Source organism: Trichechus manatus, unplaced genomic scaffold (assembly GCF_000243295.1).
Source record: "Trichechus manatus latirostris isolate Lorelei unplaced genomic scaffold, TriManLat1.0 scaffold00036, whole genome shotgun sequence".
NCBI lineage: Eukaryota > Metazoa > Chordata > Mammalia > Sirenia > Trichechidae > Trichechus > Trichechus manatus.
The window spans coordinates 13,930,028-13,950,873 of record NW_004443972.1 but is presented as its reverse complement, the minus strand read 5'-3'; the positions used below and the strand labels follow the sequence as shown (position 1 = coordinate 13,950,873).

Below are 20,846 nucleotides of genomic sequence, written 5' to 3'. Positions count from 1 at the left end.
ACATTTGTGGCATTTACCTTTTACAACAAATGTATTATCATTAAAACCAAGTGCTCTAACAGTATTGTATCATTAATGTCAAGACTATCACAGGGTGGATAAAAATACATGGTCTGGCAAATCTTAGCATTTTCCCAGCAGCACAAACTAAGTTGGTATGCACAGCACCGTGTTTCCAGGACAGCACATTTTCCACCGCAAGGGCTACTGGGATGATTACTCTAGTCCTAGCAGCCATGCAGACAGGCACTTGAAGACAGTGTATAGAAGAGCTTGGATGTTTTCTGGCTCACCACCCTACCTCATTTATATGACCAAAAAAACAGGCATAAAATTTTAACAATTTCCTTATATTTCCTCTTCTATTTTTAATGAGTCTATATCCGGCACAGATTCATTTAATGAATTATAATGATAACAGTATTAGCTATTATTCATTAGTTGCTCACTATGAGTCAAGAAACCCTGGTGATGCAGTGGCTAAGCACCGGGCTGCTAACCAAAAGGTCCAACCTGCCAGCAACTCCAAGGGAGAAAGATGTGGCAGTCTGCTTCCGTAAAGATTTATAGCCTTGGCAACCCTATGGGGTAGTTCTACTCTGCCCTATAGGGTCGCTTTGGGTTGGAACCAACAGGTTTGACACTATGAGCTAGACACTGTACTAACACATTATATGCATTTCATAAATGGTGAGTACAACTAACACCTAATGAATGACTTCTATGTGCTAAGCACCTCTTATAGAATTTCTACAACCGCCCCATGAGGGATGCATTATTATTCTCATTTTAGAGATGGAGACCCTGAGTGTCTACGGTCACATACCTGGCAGATGGCAGAGGAGGGATATAAAGTTGGGTCTGACTCCAGAGTTGGTGCTCTTTATCACTCTGTTTTCAGCCTCACATCATGACCCCCAGAGTGTGGCAATGAAATTGATTCTGAAGTAGAGCGAGGAAGATAAAAATCTCCTAAAAACAATACAAGCCTAGGCAATCCATCAAAGGTCTCACTGTCTGGCTTGTTACTTTACTCTGACAAGATGATCTCCTCCAATTTAATAATTGTGACTCATAAGTCTTTCTTTGGCATTATCTAAAGACGATGGTATTACTAAATAGTACCTGGATGATCTGAATCAACCAATACTGCTTCCAAAGTTCTAGGGAAGCAGCTGGGCATGGACAGAATCTCGTTTGCAACTTTTAAGGGATTATCTTCTCCATGGTTTCACATCTGATAAAGAGTGCCTTCTCTAACTCTCAGCTCACTTTACAGTGAGACAGTAATACCTTCAGTGGATCTTATGGCTCTTGGGAGCACAAATAAGAATTCATAAGTGCAGATGAAAAAAGAAGGAAGAGCTTCCCACATTGCTTCATTTATCTATCTGGATGTCTCCATTCTGAATTTTCTATGAGGATTTCTGTTTTTAAGCTCATTATTATCAATATATCTGACTGAGAAAGAAGCTAAACAAGACTGCACCATAGCAAAAGGCTTGCCATGAATTCTTTTGGGAGCAGAATTTCACAGAAGTATTTGATTGCCTATTCACACTCTTGATTACAACATACTCAACTGTTAAACTAAATTGTATGCCATTAGTATATTGAAGGAACTTCCAAAATAAAACTACCTGTGTGAAGATATTTTTCACACGTACATTCACACTGAGATGTGTTTAATTGTACGTAGCCCACTTCCCTTTTATTTAGAAAACAAGGAAGACACCTTTAAATTATTTCAGTACTTGCAAATGTCACGGTGTAGTAATGTGATAAATAAGGCCATTACTCTTTATCACAGGTAAATACTGAATCTGTATTCTGGTTAATAATATTTGTTTAATTCTCCATTGTGATTTTGACAGACTATAAGTATACTGTATTTAGAACTTGATCAGGAGTATTAAAGGACTTTGAGTTAGATCAACAGTGACCAAAATAACTATGGAAAAAAACCACCCCACTCTCAAAGTAAACTGTAATTGGACTTGGCCTTTTAGCTTAGTTGGGGCAGTATATAGATAACATACAAAAATAAGCCACAGAGAAAAAGTAGCTTATGTCTATGGATTGTACACAGAAACATAACTAGGTTATGGCAGGTATGGAAGGTACTGCATCAGCCCTGGGTGTGTGGCACCACTGAGCAGTTTCTATTAACCCGGTATGGCCAGCAGTGTATCAGTGGAAAATGGTGCCTTCGGCAAGCACTAAAATTGCACTCCTGTCCAACCACCTGACACCTCTCTTTTACGTAACTTTACCATAACACCAGCTCAAAAATACAAGTCAAGCTCAATAATCTTTTCAATACATTACTATGCCTGAGGAAGGATGCTGGGCCGTACAGGGTTAATGGAAACTGCTCAGTGGCACCACGTGCCCTGAGTCGGTGCAATACTCCCTAGATACTCCACTGATCGTACAGCTCAAAATGCCAGCTGCCCTACAAATTATATGATTACTGAAAGTGAGAACAGGTGAGGACACAGATGCCCGTGGACAAAACGCATCATCATCACCAGAAAAGCAACTCAGAGCAAATCCAGATGAGTGTGAATTATTACCATTCATCTTCATGTCCACATACAGTATATATAACCAACATTTCCCAAATTTGGCTGTGAATGACATTTGGGACACAGTAAAATATTTTAGAAATTTTTAAACCACAGGACAGAGGAGTATTTACTTTTATACAACCAATTCTCAGTTACTTATGCTAACAGAGACATCCAGTATTGGGTAGCTAATCCAAATTATTTACATTTGGTTTTGTAATGCATGGTATGATGTTTCTGTAGCAGATTTGCCTTCCTAATTACATTTTGCTTTAATTAAAATTAAATAATTAAAATCAGTTAACACTTCCTTAATATACACCTGCTATATGGGAAAGGTGGGGTTCCCATAGCCTGCTGGGCAGGAGGACAGCTGGCTCCCAATTACAAATACGCCACAGACAGGCTCCAGAGAAGAATGGACTGAACAATCTCTATAATTACTTTATAAGCATTTAAAATTTACATAAAATTGGTATAGGCCAGTTGTTTCCTTTCTTCCATTTTTGCTGATGTTGTACTTGGCCTCCTTAGATGCCTGGGAAGCTCCCTGAACTACCTAGAGCACTATTAGGAAAGTATCATTTCACTAAATAGATATGTATTTATATTTAATTAATTAAACATAGCTTTTAAGAGGCAACAATTTCCTTACAATCTATTCATACAGCTAGACTATTCAAGACTATCGACTTCAAGCAAACAAACAGCAAATAATCATAATACAATGTGAAACATGCAATGTTGCAAGTATTATATAGTGGACATCTGTATCTTTTTACCTTTCTTCTAGATACGACATTCTAATTTTCCTCTGGGAAATCATAGCTTCCCTATTCTTGGACCATGTAGTTTGGTATATTAAGAGCAGGGTTGGTCAGGGTAGATAGAAAGTGGGAGTACCAATTGATAGGAGTTTTTGATGAAGATGATGAATTATTTCTGGGTGAGTACCAAAGAAGTGAGCTGAAGGACAGGAATTGGTGGTCAAAGAATATAATGCTTAAAAGAAAAGGTTACTCGAGATGAAGGTGTTAAGGGATGGACCTGCACAGAAAAGATAGATGGTCTAGGTGGATCAGCCTAGAGACTGTGGCAGGACATGAGGTGAAGAAAGTGGCGATGAGCTGGGAGTTGGGTCTTCAGTGAATGAGGGAGAGTAACCAGAAGGCAGGCAAATCATGCAATGAGGAAGTGGAGAGGGTGGTACCAGGGTTCGATTAACCAGTAAGCAAGGTACGCATGGGCTTAATTGTGTTTACTTACTAATATGTAGTGCACAATTTCACATGAGTTTTACATCCTTGATGTGGCGAAAAACAGGTGAAATTGTGCACTACAGATTAGTAAGTAAGCACAAGTAAGCCCTTGCTTATTGGGTAATCTGTCCCTGGCTGGTACAGCCAGGCATGGAAGTCTCAGACGAATAAGAATCTGTGCAAGGTGGGCATATGTAATGGCCCAGAAGCAAGGACACTGACCCCACCTCCTGAGCTGGACAAATTCAGAGGTTAAAAGACTAACCAGATGCCCTTAGAGAGAGTTACAGGGAGGTGAAGTCTCCTCAGGGGCCACCCAGACTGCTATTAAGGCAAGGAGTGGGGAGGCATAGATAGCAGAAGAGACTGAGGGCATGGGAGTAGTGGCTGACCACAGGAGTCTCAGGGGGCATGCAAGAAGTTTAGGAGAAAGCATGGGGAAGGTGGGGATAAGACTGGGCAAGAGGATAAATAGAGAAGGACAGGGATGAGGGTTGAAAGCTAACAGGATAAATAAACAGGAGTGGACTCCTATGACGAATGAGATAAAGGCAACGGGAGGTGTGAGAGATATCGTCTTTAGAATCTCTAGAAGTAGGGTAGAAACTTGTAGATTGTCATGGGGAAGGAGATTTAGGCATTTGAGTACAACTGTTGAGCTTTAGGTACAGGTATGGTGGTTGTTCCAGGTTTTAGAGGGTCTTAAGCCTCAGATGGCAACTGGCAGTCACCTGTGCCTTGGTGTGGCGAACCTTACGCCCAGCATGCAGGAGGCCACAGCCTGGTACAGGCATGTCTTGTTTTATTTTGCTTCACAGATACTGTGCGTCTTTACAAATTGAAGATTCGTGGCAATCCTGCGTCGAGCAAGTCTAGCAGTGCCATTTTTCCAACAGCATGGGCTCACTTCATGTTTGTGTCACATTTTGGTAATTCTCGCAATATTTCAAACATTTTCATTATTATTATATGTTATGGTGATCTGTAATCAGTGATCTTTGATGCTACTATTGTAATTGTTTTGGGGTGCCACAAACTGCGCCCATATAAGATGGCGAACTTCATCAATAAATGTTGGGTGTGTTCTGACTGCTCCACCAACTAGCTGTTCACCCATCTCTCTCTCTCTCTTCTGAGGCCTCTCTAGTCCCTGAGACATGACAATATTGAAATTAGGCCACTTAATAACCCTACAATGGCCTCTAAGTGTTAAGTGAAAGGAAAAGTCGCATGTCTCTCACTTTAAATCAAATGCTAGAAATAATTAAGTTTAGTGAGGAAGCCGAGATAGGCCAAAAGCTAGGCCTATTACGCTAAACAGTTAGCCAAGTTGTGTATACAAAGGAAAAGTTCTTGAAGGAAATTAAAAGTGCTACTCCAGAGAACACATGAATGATAAGAAAGCAAAACAGACATTGCTGATATGGAGAAATTTTGGATAGAAGATCAAACCAGCCACAACATTCCCTTAAATCAAAGTCTAATCCAGAGCAAGGCCCTAACTCTCTTCAATTCTATGAAGGCTGAGAGAGGTGAAGAAGCTGTAGAAGAAAAGTCTGAAGCTAGCAGAGGTTGGTTCATGCGGTTTAAGGAAAGAAGCTGTCTCCATAACATCGAAGTACAAGATGAAGCAGCAGTGCTGATATAGAAGCTGCAGCAAGTTATCCAGAAGATGAAGCTAAGATAATTGATGAAAGTGGCTACATTAAACAACAGATTTTCAGTGTAGATGAAACAGGCTTATATTGGAAGAAGATGCCATCTAGGACTTTAATAGCTAGAGAAGAGAAGTCAATGTCTGGCTTCAAAGCTTTAAAGGACAGGCAGGCTGACTCTCTTCTTAGGAGCTAATGCAGCTGGTGACTTTAAGTTGAAGCCAGTGCTCATTTACTATTCCAAAAATTCTAAGGCCCTTAAGAATTATGCTCAATCTACTCTGCCCGTGCTCTATAAATGTGGAATAAAGCCTGGATGATAGCAAATCTGTTTACACCATGGTTTACTGAATATTTTAAGCTTACCATTGACACTTACTGCTCAGAAAAAAGGATTTCTTTAAAAATATTACTGCTCATTGACAATGCACCTGGTCACCGAAGAGTTCAGATGGGGATGCACAAGGAGATTAACTTTTGTTTTCATGGCTGCTAACACAACATCCATTCTGCAGCCCATGGATCGAAGAGTAATTTCGACTTTCAAGTCTTATTATTTAAGGAATACATTTCTTAAGGCTACAACTGCCATAGATAGTGATTCCTCTGATGGATCTGGGCAAAGTAAATTGAAAACCATCTGGAAAGGATTCACCATTCTAGATGCTATTAACAACATTTGTGATTCATAGAAGGAGGTCCAAATATCAACATTAACAGGAGTTTGGAAGAAGTTGATTCCAACCTTCATGGATTGAGGGGTTTAAGACTTTAGTGGAGGAAGTAACTGCAGATGTGGTAGAAGCAGCAAGAAAACTAGAACTAGAGGTAGAGTCTGAAGATGTGACTGAATTGCTGCAATCTCATGCTAAAACTTTAACAGCTGAGGAGTTGCTTCTTATGGATAAGCAAAGAAAGTGGTTTCTCGAGATGGAAACTACTCCTGGTGAAGTTGCTGTGAACATTGTTGAAATAACAACAAAGGATTTAAAATATCATATAAACTTAGTTGATAAAGTAATGGCAGGGTTTGAGAGGACTCACTCCAATTTTGAAAGAAGTTCTACTGTGGGCAAAATGTTGTCAAACAGCATTGTATGCTACAGAGAAATCTTTCATGAAAGGGGAGAGTCAATTGATATGGCAAACTTCATTGCTGTCTAATTTTAAGAAATTGCCACAACCACCACAACCTTTAGCAACCACCGCCCTGATCAGTCAGCAACCATCAACATCAAGGCAAGACCCTGTACCAGCAAAAAAATTACGACTCGCTGAAGGCTCAGATGATGTTTAGCATTTTTTAGCAATAAAGTACTTTTTAAATAAGGTATGTTTGTTGTTTTTTAGACTTAATGCTATTCTACACTTAACAGACTACAGAACAGTGTAAACATAACTTTTATATGCGCTGGGAAACTAAAAAATTTGTGTGACTCACTTTATTGCAATATTCACTTTCTTGCAGTGGTCTGGAACCGAACCTGTAATATCTTCAAGCTATTCCTGTACAGTGTTAGGGGGCCCAGCTCCAGTGTGTAATCAGGTGATGTCTTCAGGTTACCGGGCTTTGGAGCCAAAGAAAACCTCATACAACGTTCCTACTTGGCAGCCACAGCCAACGACTATGTTCTGTCTCTAAGTTACACATACTGTACCCAGGTAACATCCTGCAGATTACCAAATGCATACTTTGTCTTACTAACAGCAACAACCTGAATGGGAAAGTCAAGGAGTACAGCTTCCTAGATGCTGGAGAACCTCAGAAACATCAGCCTCTGGCTTTATAATAACTTTAGAGAAATTTATTTTACATATGTTAGAGAGAAATTATTTTTAAAACAAATCAAAAGTAAAAGAGTATGGTGTCTACTATAAAACTGGAGATTTAACTTAAGTGATCTCACAGCTTTAGCTAAATGGATTTAGAAATTACCATGTAGTATTTAAGAAATTTATGACTAGTGAAAAAAAAAGAAATTTATGACTTACATACACACCTGGGAATAATTCTATACATGCCCAGGTAAAGAAAAAGCCAATAGCATTCTTTACATCTCTGCAAAAGACCCCGCCATTCATCTGCTGCTCATGCTAGAAAACTAGTCATCTTTGCTGTTTCAATATCCTTAACTCAATCACATCCACAAAGACTCTCTTCCCAAGTAAGGTAACATTTACAGGTTCCAGAGATTAGGACCTGATATCTTTGGGAGGAGGGCCATTATTCTGCCTACCACAGTCTGCCTTCTGGCCCAAGAAGATTCATGTCTGTCCACATGCAAAATACATTCACCCCATTCCAATATCCCCAAAAGTCTCAACTCATTACAGCATTAACTAGAAGTCTAAAGTCTCATCTAAGTATCATCAGCCAGAAAGTCTTAAATCCCATCATCTAAATCAAGTATGGGTGAGACTCTAGGTATGATCTATTCTAGGGTAAAATTTCTCTCCATCTGTGGAACTATGAGATTGTACAACAAGTTATATGTTTCCAAGGTACAATGATGGGGCAGACATAGGACAGATATTCCCATTCCAAAAGGGATAAACTGGGAAGAAAAAAGCAGTCGCTGGAATTAAGCAATTTCAAAATACGCCAGGGAGAATTCCATTAGGTTTCAAGGCCTAAGAATAATCTTCTGTGGCTTGAGGTTCCACCCTCTGGGCCTGAGGCTCTGCTCTTGGGGTCATTCTTCCTTTTTCTTGAAGGGTAGCACAGGTTTGCAGATGGGTAGTTTTATCTGCCTGTTTACTGCCTGTAGAGATTTCGAAGTCTGACAACCTCTTTCATTTCATCCTGTCTACATTCTTTTTAGTCCAAGCTGCAGTGTTTCTGCTCATATAGCATTCTCAAAAACCTGCGGGTCTTCTGTGTATGTCATGGGGACTCACACCATTAGACAAGAGGGTTCTCCACATATCTTTTGTGGATAATCCCACCCATATTCCTGGTTTCTGCTGACATGGTTGAGGGGATCCATGAGTCACATGCCTAATCTCTTCAGCCTGGCCTTCTCTCCAGGGCACGCTTTCCTAACAGTGACTCTCCTAATTTTAGCGTCTTTTGCAATATTCAAAGGCTGAGAATTTTCCGAATCATCATGTGCTGGTTCATTTTTGCTTAATAGCTCTTCCCTCAATTTACCTCTCACCTCTGCATTTTACTATAAGCAGCAAGAAGAAACCAAGGTGCACCTTCAACACTCTGCGTGGAAATCTTCTTAGCTAAATATTCGAGTTCATCACTTAAAAATTCTTTCTACACAATTGTTAAAAATTCAACTAAGTTTTCTGCCTCTATATAATAAGGAACACCTTTCTTTCAGTTTCCGATTATTCTGCCTACCACAGTAACAATATAGAGGCACAACACACTAATTTACTGCAAGTCTAGGAAAAAGTGTCAGAATAGCTATTGAATATGGCTCTTTCAAAATGACCATTTGTTATTTACTTTAAATTGCAATAAAAAGCTGCAAAAATACATTCCTAAAGTTATTATGTTAATGTCAAATATTCTGATTTTTTCATTTACAGGTAAGTATAACTTTGCAAACATAATTTAAAAATTAGGTTACTAATACAGCTAAGTAGAAGTACTAGTAAATCAAATACAGTGAAATCTGCGAGAGCTGGAACTTAACGGGACTGTCTTGTTTTTCCGGGTCTCTCGAGTTTTCCACCTTTGACAGGGTGCAGCTTACCACTTTTCTATCACTCTGGATTAGTGAAAAATATTTGAGTTTTCCTTCTCTGATAGGTTTCTGTCTTGCACAATTTCTGGCTTTCACAGGTTTTACTGTATAAATAGTTAAGGGTTTAAAAAATTATTTCTGCAAAAAGTCCAAATGTTAAGGAATAGATATACCTTTATTTTAGCAAACAAAAACCCTCATTTCCCTTAGGATAAATGGCCGCATATCTCTGCAATTTCTCTTTGGAGTAAGGAAGGGCAGGGGTGATCAAATATTGGCTGAAGGAAGAATACTGGCTGAGATGGTTTTCGCAGAGCAGAAGGCAGCCAAGTTCCCACCAGTTTGATCACATTTCCCTGGGAGTGACTTCAGACAAGAAATTTGCTTTCTCCCTTGCATTTGCCACTATAGGAAAGAAAGCAGAACTCAGAGAAGCACTGAAGTGATAAACAAATTAATGCCCTTTCTCTGACAACCTAAAGGCAAACAGTTCGAGTCTTAATGACCAAATAAAAACCGTGTCCTTGGTGATAGATTTAATTGCCTTGGTAAAGCTAACCTGAAGACCACAGGCCTGGTGGGAATCTTAACACTAAGATAGGAAATTGTTTTCCATTTAAGCTTAGAAAGCAAACCACAATTCTATTAGAGAATGATCATTAACACTTAATATTGAAAAGGATGAATAATGACAACCAAGTAATTGTATTTGTAAAATTATTCTAAAAGACAGTGATTCTCGAAAAGTCACTTTGAATATGTAGTCATATTTTTGTTATAAAAAGAGCATAAATAAGCAGCAAGGCAATCTAATCTGTCTTCTCTGTTACTTGTGTCTTGGAAAGGCTAAGTTATTGCCTAGCTTGTGAATTCCCTGGGAAGGCATTTCATTCTTTTCCTAAAAGGGGGTAACCAGGAGTTATTGCTTAAGGGGCACCAAATTTCCCTTTGAAGTGATGAAAACTTTTGGAAATGGATAGTGCTTATGGCTGCACAACATGGTGAATGTAATTAATGTCAATGAACTGTACACTTAAAAATGGTTAAAATGGCTAATTTTTTTCTTACATACACTTTACCAAAACAGACAAAAACCAAAAATCCAAATACATTAACTCTTCACAATAAGCCAACGAGTTCTTAGGGTAAAAAAAGAAAGGATGAAATATGGATGACTGCAAAGGGGCAACTGCACCTAACTCCCTGTAGGCCCCCTAGTCTCCAGAGTGCTGAACAGTAAAGGATGGGGGAAGAAGTCTAAACCTTGGGGAGAGGGTAGTGGATATCTAGTGACAGCACACAATCCCTATGGGATTTGAGTGCAGGGCTACTGAGGATCCCCGCTCTCCTCAAAACACTATGAAAAACATTACAAACAAAATTTAAAAAGATTAAAAAGTAGAATACACTGACTCAATTTTATTTTTCAGAGAGGAAATTAAAAAATGATCCTCTCCTATAAAAGTACCCTCCGGGTAAACCTGGGAACATAACCTATATGGAGTTGTATAACCTACAGTGATTTCTTCAGAGTTAACACAGAGAAGCCAAATACAAATATTAAATTCTTTCCACAGGGTTAAAGTTTTACTTATCCACCAATTCTGTTTTTTCATAAGTAAATATGAATATAACTGTTCCAATGTCAAAATACTCCTCAAGCATAAGATGTTACTTCCATAATCCTGGTCCTCAAATAGATGAGTCAGGCTTGATTTTATTAAAACTACTTACACAGGCTCCTTACATTATTTCAATAAAAGCATTTCCTATATTAAGTACTCCACAGACTGTTAATCGTCTGAATCCCTGTCTGCCATCCAAAAGACTTTATCTGTAATTCTAGTCATAGCAGATTACACTGCACACATTTCTCTTCAATAGAAAAATGTTAAAATGAACAAATTTAAAGCAAAAAATTTATATCCAACAGCTTCACCCAGCCTTGGCATGGACTAGAACTCAAGTCTAGCTGGATGAACTTCAGGCAGCTTCCTTCCTCTACCCCCAGCCTATTATGTTGTCTTGTTTCTTTCACAGAGACATTTGCTCAAAAATATTTAGAGTGCCTAGTATTGTGCTACATGCTGGAGGTAAAACAGTGCCTACCCACATGTCTGTGCTCTGCAGAAGATCAATGTCTAGTTTTAAGTTTTATTGTGATTTTAAAAAAACATGTTAATGTTTTACTTTTAAAATCAATTTTACTGAGATATAATTTACAGACAATAGGATGCAATACATTTTAAGTGTGGAGTTCAATTAGTTTTGTTAAATGTACACAACAATTAACTATAACACCAACTGCAATGAGAATATGTCTGTCATCCTCCATCCCCAAAATGGCTTCAGCTTCTTTGCAGTACAGCTTCCTTCCCTCACCCCTGACAACCAATGGTTGCCTTCTGTTGTTACAGGTTCATTTTGCTTCTTCTAAAATTTATACAGTGGAAGAATGAGGTATGCACTCTTTTATTCTGGCTTCTTTCACTCAGCGTATTTTTGAGATTAATCCATGTTGCTGTGTGTTAGTGGTTTGTTCCTTTATTCTTGCTGAGTAGTATGAATGTAAGAGTTTGTTTATTCACCCACTGATAAGACAATTCGGTTGCTTCTAGTTTGGAAGTGGAGCCCTGGAGCTTGGCTGCTAACCAAAAGGTCGGCAGTTTGAATCCACCAGCCACTCCCGGAAAACCCTATGGGGCAGTTCTACTCTGTCCTACGGGGTCATTCTGAGTTGGACTCAACTTGATGGCAACTGGTTTGGTTGTTGTTTTTTTTTTTGGTTTAGTTTAGGAGTACTGTGAATAATAGTGCTGTGTGCAATCATGTACAAGTTTTGGTATGGATTTTTTTTTTTTTTTCCTAAAATTATACCCAGAATTGCTGGGTCACTGTTAAGTGATTAACTAACTCTATATAAGAAATTGCCAAACTGTTTTGCAACATGGTTGGACCATCTTACATGCCCACTAGCAATGTATGAGAAATTAGTTACAGCAAATATTCTCCATACTTGTCATTATGCATCTTTCAGTTTTAGTCATTTTACTGGGTGTGTACTACATGGATTGTCAATCTTTTTTGATAATTGACCAGACACTAAATATTTTAGGCTTTGTGGGCCATATGATTTCTGTCACTACTGTTCAACTCTGCTGTTGAGTACAAAAGCAGCCACAGACAATATATAACTGAGTAGGCTGTTTTCCATTAAATCTTTATTCACAAAACAGGTGGTGGGCCATAGTTTACAGCCCCTATCGAAGTGGAAGGGGTCCCTGGGTGACGCACAGTTAAGTGCTTGACTGCTAGCCGAGAGGCTGGCGGTTCAAACTCACCCAGAGGCACCACAGAAGACAGGCCTATCGATGAGCTTCCAAAAGTTTACAGCCTTGAAAACCCTATGGAGCATTTCTACTACTCTGTGCACGTGGTTTTGCCATGAGTTGGAGTCAATTCAACTGCAACTAACAACAACAGAGAAGGGGAACAACACTGTGGATATAATTTGCATTTCTCTGATGCTGAATGATGGTGAACATTTCATGAACTTATTGGGCATTCACAGAACTTCTTTGGTGAAATCTGTTTAAATCTTTTAAATTGTGTTGTCATCGCTTCTCAGCCTTTTGGTTAAGATCAAGTGTAGTATCTGTTCTTATCAGTTTAAATTGTGTTGTCATATTACTGAGTTGTAAGAGTTTTCATTTATTTAAGATACAAATACATATATAATGTAAAATGACTACATTCTTCCATTCATAGGCTTGACTTCATTTCCTGAATGGTGTATCTCAAAGAGTAGTTTTTAATTTTGACAAAGTCTAATTTATTATTATTTTATGGTTAGTGCTTTTTATATCCTATTTAAGTCTCTGCTTACTCCAAGATGGTACAGATTTTTCCTATGTCTTTCACGTATTTTATACTTCTAGCTTTTACATTTAGGTTTATGCTCCATTTCAAGATAATTTTTTATGTACTATGAAGTAAAGTCAAGGTCCCTCCTACCCCGCTCAAAATGGATATCCAGTTGTTTCAGTGCCATTTAGTGAAAAGACTATCCTTTCCCTAGTGAATTACTCTGATATCTCTGTCAAAGAAATAACAGGTCATATATGTGTGCATCTATGTCTAGACTTTCTCTTCTGTTTCATTGATCTAAATGTTTATCTTCATGCCAATACCACAGTGTCTTGATTAATGTGAGCTTACAGTAAGTTTTGAAATCAGGTAGTGTGTAAAACCTTCAAGTTTCCTCTTTATCAAAATTGTTTTTATTATCCTAGGTCCTTTGCTTTTCCATATAGATTATAGAATTAGCTTGTCAATTTAAAATATCTCCTGGGATTCAGATTACAACTGCAGTGAATCTACAGATAAATTGTGGGAGAAATGACATCTAATATTAAATCTCCTTATTAATGAACATAGTGTATCTTTTCATTTATTTGTTGTTAATTTATCTCAGCAATGCTTGTAGAGTTCAGTCTATTTTAAATTTCAGTAAAAATTTCTCTCTAGTTATTTTATATTTTTGATGCTATTATAATATAAACCAAAACCAAACCCTTTGCCATCAAGTCAATACTGTTCTTAAATTTCACTTTCCAGTTTTTCATTGCTAGTATACACAAATACAATTGATTTCCACATATATCAACCTTATAGCCTACAACTTTGTTAAATTCACTTGTTACTTTTGGATTCTCTAGGGTGGAGGCTGTAAAATTTTTTCTGTAAATGACCAGATAGTAAATATTTTAAGCTTTGCAGCCCATATGGACTCTATCGTAACTATTCATCTCTGCTATTATAGTGTGAAAGCAGTCACAGACAATATGTAAATAAATGGCTGTGGCTGTGTTCTAATAAAACTTCATTTATAGGCACTGACATTTTTATTTCATATAATTTACACACAATGTAATTCTCCTTTTAATGTTTTTTCCAACCATGTAAAAACCATCTTCGGTCATGGGTAATACAAAAATAGGTAAAAGACTGAATCTGGACTATGAACTGTAGTTTGTTAGTCCTGCTCTAGGGCTCTCGACGTATACAATTATGTCCTCTATGAAAAAAGACAGTTTTACTTTTCCTTCCCAATCTGTGTGTCGTTTATGTCTTTTTCTTGCCTTCCTGCATTGGCTAAAATCTTACAAGGAACACATTCAATCTTTAAGTATAATGTTAGCTGTAGGTTTTTCATAGATACTCTTTTAATCTACATTTATAAGATCTTTCATCATGAATGAGTGTTGAATTTTGTCAAAATACTTTATCTATTGAGATTATAGTATGGTTTGTCCTCTTTTTGCTGTTAATATGGTAAATTACACTGCTTAATTTTCAAATGTTAAGCCAACCTTGCATTCTTGGGATAAACTCCACTTGGTCACGATGTGTTGTCTTTTTATATATTGTTGGATTTGATTTGGTAATATTCTGTTAAATATTTTTGCATTTATGTTCATGGGAGATATTGGTTTATAATTTTCTTTTCTTGTATGTCTCTGTTGCTTTTGGTATAAGAGTAATGCTACATTTACTTTTTAATGTTAAGATGTATTTCAGGCTCTTTCCTCTATTAGTCTGCCTTTCCTCTTCAAAATATTCAGAAGAATATAAATCTGCATTTCACAAGTAGTTCTCTTGATAAAGTTCTCAAAACATCCTTAATAGATAAATTACTACCCTTATATATGCCAAACCAAAACCACATCTGCTGCCATCAAGTCGACTCTGATGCACAGCAACCATATTATTAGATACTTAACTTTTAAAAATGAGTGCATGACTCAAGTCAGCTTGGTCAGACTCCAAAGGCTATGCTCTGAACCTTCATGCCATAATACCATCCCCTGGCTACCCTGTCAGTAGGAAAGTGGAAATGCTAAGAAGTGTCTTTTCTAAGAGGGGATCATTTTAGACTTACTCTAGTCTCATGCTTTGTGAATCTAGCTCATTTCTTACCTTTTACTCCCTGAGCTCTGCCATTTCAGCCCTTTCTGTGATATGCTTCAGGCCTTTTTTTGTACCGTCCCCCTGCCCATAAATCATATTCCACTGTCCTTAGTTCAGGACCTGTGCCTGCCTCAAGGCTCTCTATGCTTATCTTCTATCCACTAGAAGGTATACTGCCACAGAGGGAATTTTTTCCTCAAAAGTGGAATTAACTTGAATCTGACACTTAATTTGAGCTGCCTACTGTTACATTTCTTTGGCTTATGCTCTTTGTTGCTACTTCTCCCAACCAAAATTTCACTCTTCTTTCCCCATATGTACTCAGAAGGTCAAACCCACAAATATCTTGTGACTGCTTAGAAGAAAAGTCCAAAAGCATCACATTTAAATATGAAGTGCCCATTGTTTTTGCCATGTAACCATCTTGATCTGAGCATTTGCCGTTTGCAGGTTTCTCTGAATTCAATTATAAGAGACAATTTCCATAACCATTTGTGGTTGAGTAATATAAAAATCTGAAGAAAAAGGATACATGAACAAAAAGAAAACAAAACTATATGACAAAATAAACTGGGGAAAGAATTTCATACGGCAAAAGGATCTTAAAAAGACTGATATTTGGAATATTTCTCTTAATCGTTTTATTTAATACAACTTGTAATGTATCACCTAGAATTCTCTATTCAAACAAAATTCAGTTCAAATAAACCTCAGCATAGTGACACAAATTTGGTATACAGTTTAAAAATAATCTGACAGTCTAAATACAGACAGTGTGAAGGGCTGTACCCAAATGTCAAAAGGTATTCCATGTATAACTGACTGAGATATTAATTGAATATGAATTTAACTTCACTTTTTTCAAGATTCAAACCAGCAAAAATAATCCAGTATTTATCTCAACCAAAAATACGCTTCTAATTCTGAAGTACTGTCAAGCGGATTGCATAAAAACCTTCCTTGACTGATCATAAGAGAAACTGTATGTAGGAGAAACTGGGTCCTGGGAAGTACATGAAGAAAGTAATCGTAATTCCTGGCATTTATGTGGAGACTTCACCTTCAAAGCATTTTTATAAATATTAAGCTAATTAAATCATACAATGCACTTGTGCGATCTCACCAACAGTTTAAAGTTAAGAAAAACTAAGGTACAAGGTCTGAATCAATCACGACCCTAGGGAGTAAATACACAGTTATATATATGAATTAATAGATATAACTATTCATGGATATGGCTAAAAACTGCTGGAAGCAGGTTAAAATAAGTGTGAAAATGATGAACTGAATGCAGGCATTATTAGGAAAATGTTCTGTTCACTAAGTCTAACTTCTGCATCTGCTTAGACCCCGTAATAGTTGTGCTGTTACTATAAAAATCATTAAGCCCATGAAATTTTATTAGCGCTCTACAATATTTAACAAGGGCACTTGCCCTCTAGCAGTTTACAACTTAAAAGAAAAGACTTAACCACATTTCAACTTTTTAAAACTCTTCCCCACCTCCCTTTCTTTGAACAAACAATAGGTGACACTGCTGCTGCTGGGGTTGTGGAAAGAGCAAAAAGGACAAAAGCTGAGGGAGCAGGAAAAGGAAACAGCTGTTAAAGTAAGGGGATATAGAGGGAGGGTGGAGGTCCAGAGGTCTGGTGAGGAAGCCAAGCCCCAAGAGGGAGAAGCAATGAACAGCTTCCTCCTGAGGTAACAAAAGCTGTTCAGAAGTAATGCTCAACTATCTTGTGCCCAGTGGCCCCAAATAAATATGGAAGACCTAGGCCAGATCTACTGTTTCGGAACTCCACGTGCTAAATCTCTGGGTGCCCCAGTACATTCACGTGGGGAGGATGGAAGCAGAACCTGGTCCTGTGAATGAGAGATCTCGGAGGATAGAAGGCTCTGGATAGAAGGGGTGAACTTCATTCATTAAGCTCTGGATTTTTTTTCAATGGTATAGTTCTGTTTCCATCTGCAGGTAAAGGGAGCTCTCTCTTGACATGGTTTCTGCTCTCTTGAAGTCCTGACAGATGATGACGTGAACTCACCCAACAGATCATTACCTACGGACAACAGGTGAATTGCAGCAGTCTCAGAGTAACAGAGTTGTGTGTATATACTCAGACGTTGGATGAGAATACAGGACCTTTCAGCTTTGGGTAGCATGTTCAACTCAGACCACATTCACTTGTCAGAACAAAAAGAATCACCAAACAAAGCAGTCTTCATTACCTCACTGTCTCCTTTTTGTAGCCTACTTATCAGTGGAGTCGTATCAGTGGACTGAAATGAACACAATATAACCAAGAATTTTCCTGTTGAGCTGGGTAGGGTATAAAAGGAAATATATGGTGTGAGAACCAAATTTAGATGTCTAACTTGAAAATATTTGAGGCCTAAATGATGTTAATCTTTATTTCTCAGTGCACAGTATCACATAATAACACTCCCCAAATGGAGACTTTATTCTTTTTGCCAACTATGAGGATTTCATAACAATGCTTTAGAACAATCATTTCCACAACACGACAATTTCTAAGTTCTTTTATTCATGTGAGTCTCACAACACCCCTATGCAATTGGCATTCAATTTATTATTCATCCCCATCCTATAACAGACAGACCAAGGCTTGGAAACGCTATGTGGTTGGCCTGGAGTCTCACAGTTGGGAAGTGGTTTTGCTTCAACTAAGCCCAGCTCTCCCAGCTCTTGTTAACCCTGCTGGGAGCACAGTATGCCAATCAGAGCACAAGCTCTGCGACTGGTGGCTCGTTGGGAATTCCTGCTCAGCGCTTAGAACCACGTGAACGTGAATGGCTGCTTGGTCCCTTCATACCTCAGTTCCCTCATATTTAAGATGATACATTCCTCCTAATTCTTAAATTACTGGGTGGTGGAGAATGAGGTACACGTACCGACATCACCTGCACAGTGTCTGCCTCATAGTAAGCACTCAGGAAACAACAATTATTGATTATTCTACCAACGGAATCCTGCCTTGCCTCTCTGGGTAAGGGTAACGAGATGGGTAGAACTAGTCTGGTCCCTCAGTGCTGTTCTCCCAAATGACTTATGGCCTCTCAATGCATTACTTTTAAGAAACTAGCTACCTTGATCCTTTACACTATTTAATAATGTTCATTTCTCTGTCATCTTTGAGTAAAGAGCTGTTCCACAGGAGTAAAATTTCTGGATACCCAAACTTTATCCTTCAGATGTCATTTTCTAATATCAAACATTCCTCAGGTATTATATACTTTCTCCTGACACATTAAACAGAACACATGGAACACACACGCTTCTTGAACTTTGAGAGCGTCACTGTGAGCATGCATAACCACTTGCAGACACAGTTAGTCCCCGGGCCTGCCTTTTGGTCGTTCTGTCTTCTCCCCTGACGTGGGGCCATCAGCCAGTGCTGTCACTATTCCTCTTCTAAATTGTGACCTCCGTCTTTTCTCCCTCCTGCCCTTTGGCTCTTCTCTCCTTGCTACCTACCCCCAACCAAATCTGCACCACAGAAACATATTCTACAAAAATACAAAGATAACCAAATAATGTACTTTAAACTAAAGTGTATAAAGCTCAGGATAAGGGCCCAAAAAAACAAAAAAATAGGAGCTTTGTAGTAATTCACAGACATTTTCAGTGTAATTTTTAGTATGTTTCAAAGGGCTGAGATTGCTGGGATCCTGACCTCCAAACAAGCGCACACATGTATGTGCCGGCACGTGTGTGCATGCACGTGTGTGCACATATGTGTGTGTTAAGTGCATTTGGGTATTATGGACTGAATTGTGTCCCCAAAAAATACGTGTTGTAAATCTTAATGCTTACAATCGTGGTTATAATCCCATTTGGGAATGGGTTTTGTTATATTAGTAAGACACGAATACTGTAGAGTATGTCTTGAGTCCATCTCTTTTGAGATATAAAAGAGATTAAACAAGTAAGCGAGTGAGCAGAGATCAGGGAAGAGAGATGCTAAGCCACACGAAGATCACCCAGGAGCAGAAACTCAAAAGAGAAAAGGATGTTCCTCTAGAGCCGACAAGAGAAAGCCTTCCTCTAAAGCCGGTACCCTGAATTTGGACTTCTATCCTCTTAAACTCTGAGAAAATCAATTTTTGTTTGTTAAAGCCACCCATTTGTGATATTTATTTTATAGCAGCACTAGATAACTAAGACAGTGGGTATACTGTATGCATATATACTTAGTATTTTAGAGGTAGTATAGTCAAAAATTTTAAGTATTTCATTTTACCCTTTAGAGAATGCAAGTTGAAATGGGCAATTTTTTAAATTTAAAAAGTTAAATATGATTTAGTCAACAAATATTTGAGTGCTGTATTTACCACACACCTGGCATTATACTGGTGGTGCAGTGGTTAAGAGCTATGGCTGTTAACCAAAAGGTCAGCAATTCAAATCCACCAACAGCTGCTTGGAAACCCTATGGGGCAGTTCTACTCTGTTCTATAGGGTCGCTATGAGTCGGAATCGATTCACGGTAATGGGAGCTGGCATTACACTAGGTACTAGGAATACAAAGTTGAATAATATAGTAACTTTCCTACTCTCATGGATCAAAACGTTTGAGATTAGAAAAATTCTCCTATTCCCCTAAAAGATGAATGTTTTAGTGGAGATTATACTTTGAAATTTACTTATTTCCAATTATAAATTGTAAAAGGAAAAAGTTTTCAGGCAATGGAAAAAAAATCTGTACTCAACATGCTTATAAATGTAACTTGAGGACATTATGCTGAGTGAAATAAGTCAATCACAAAATGACAACTATTGTATGAGACCTCTATTGTAAAAACCCATGAAAAAGTTTACACACAAAAAATAACAATCTTTGTTGGTTACCAGGGATGGGAGGGGTGGGGGGTAAATACTAAATAGGCAATAGATAAGTGGTATCTTGGGTGAAGGGTGAGACAGTACACAATACTGGGGAAACCAGCACAACTTGTACAAGGAAAGGTCATAGAAGCTCCATAGACACATCCAAACTCCCTGAGGGACTGAATTGCTGGGCGGAGGGTTGTGGGGACCATGGTCTTGGGGAACATCTAGCTCAACTGGCATAACACAGTTTATGAAGACAATGTTCTGCATTCTACCTTGGTGAGTGGCGTCTGGGGTCTTAGAAGCCTGTGAGCAGCCATCTAGGATACTCCACTGGTCTCATCCCTTCGGGAGCAAGGGAGAATGAAGAGAGCAGGATACATGGAAAAGATTGGTCCAAAGGACTGATGGACCACAGCTACCAAGGCCTCCACCAGACTGAGTCTAGTACAGCTGGATGGTGCCCAGCTACCACCGACTGCTCTGACCAGGATCACAGCAGAGGGCTCTGGACAGAGCTGGAGAAGGATGTAGAATAAAATTCTAACACACACAAAAAAGACCAGATTTACTGGCCTAAAGGAGACTGTAGAAACCCCAAGGGTATGGCCCCCAGACACCCTTTTAGCTCAGTGGTGAAGTCACTTCCAAGGTTCACCATTCAGCTGAATTTTGGACAGCCCCATAAAACCAAACAGGACTAATGAGGCACAGCAGTCCAGGGACAAAGGCTAGAAGGCAGAAGTGGACAGGAAAGCTGGTGATAGGGAACCCAAGGTTGAGTAAGGACAGTGTTGATGTGTTGTGAGGTTGTTAACCATTGTCATAGGGCAACGTGTACT

General features: G+C 38.5%; 1 protein-coding gene and 1 pseudogene across 1 annotated transcript in view; one reads left to right on the top strand and one right to left on the bottom strand.

Moving 5' to 3' along the window:
- The window catches only part of PKP4 (plakophilin 4), a 298,901-nt gene that overhangs the window by 160,761 nt on the left and 117,294 nt on the right, over window positions 1–20,846 (bottom strand). The window lies entirely within an intron of this gene.
- LOC111820410 (uncharacterized) lies at window positions 12,802–12,917 on the top strand (annotated as a pseudogene).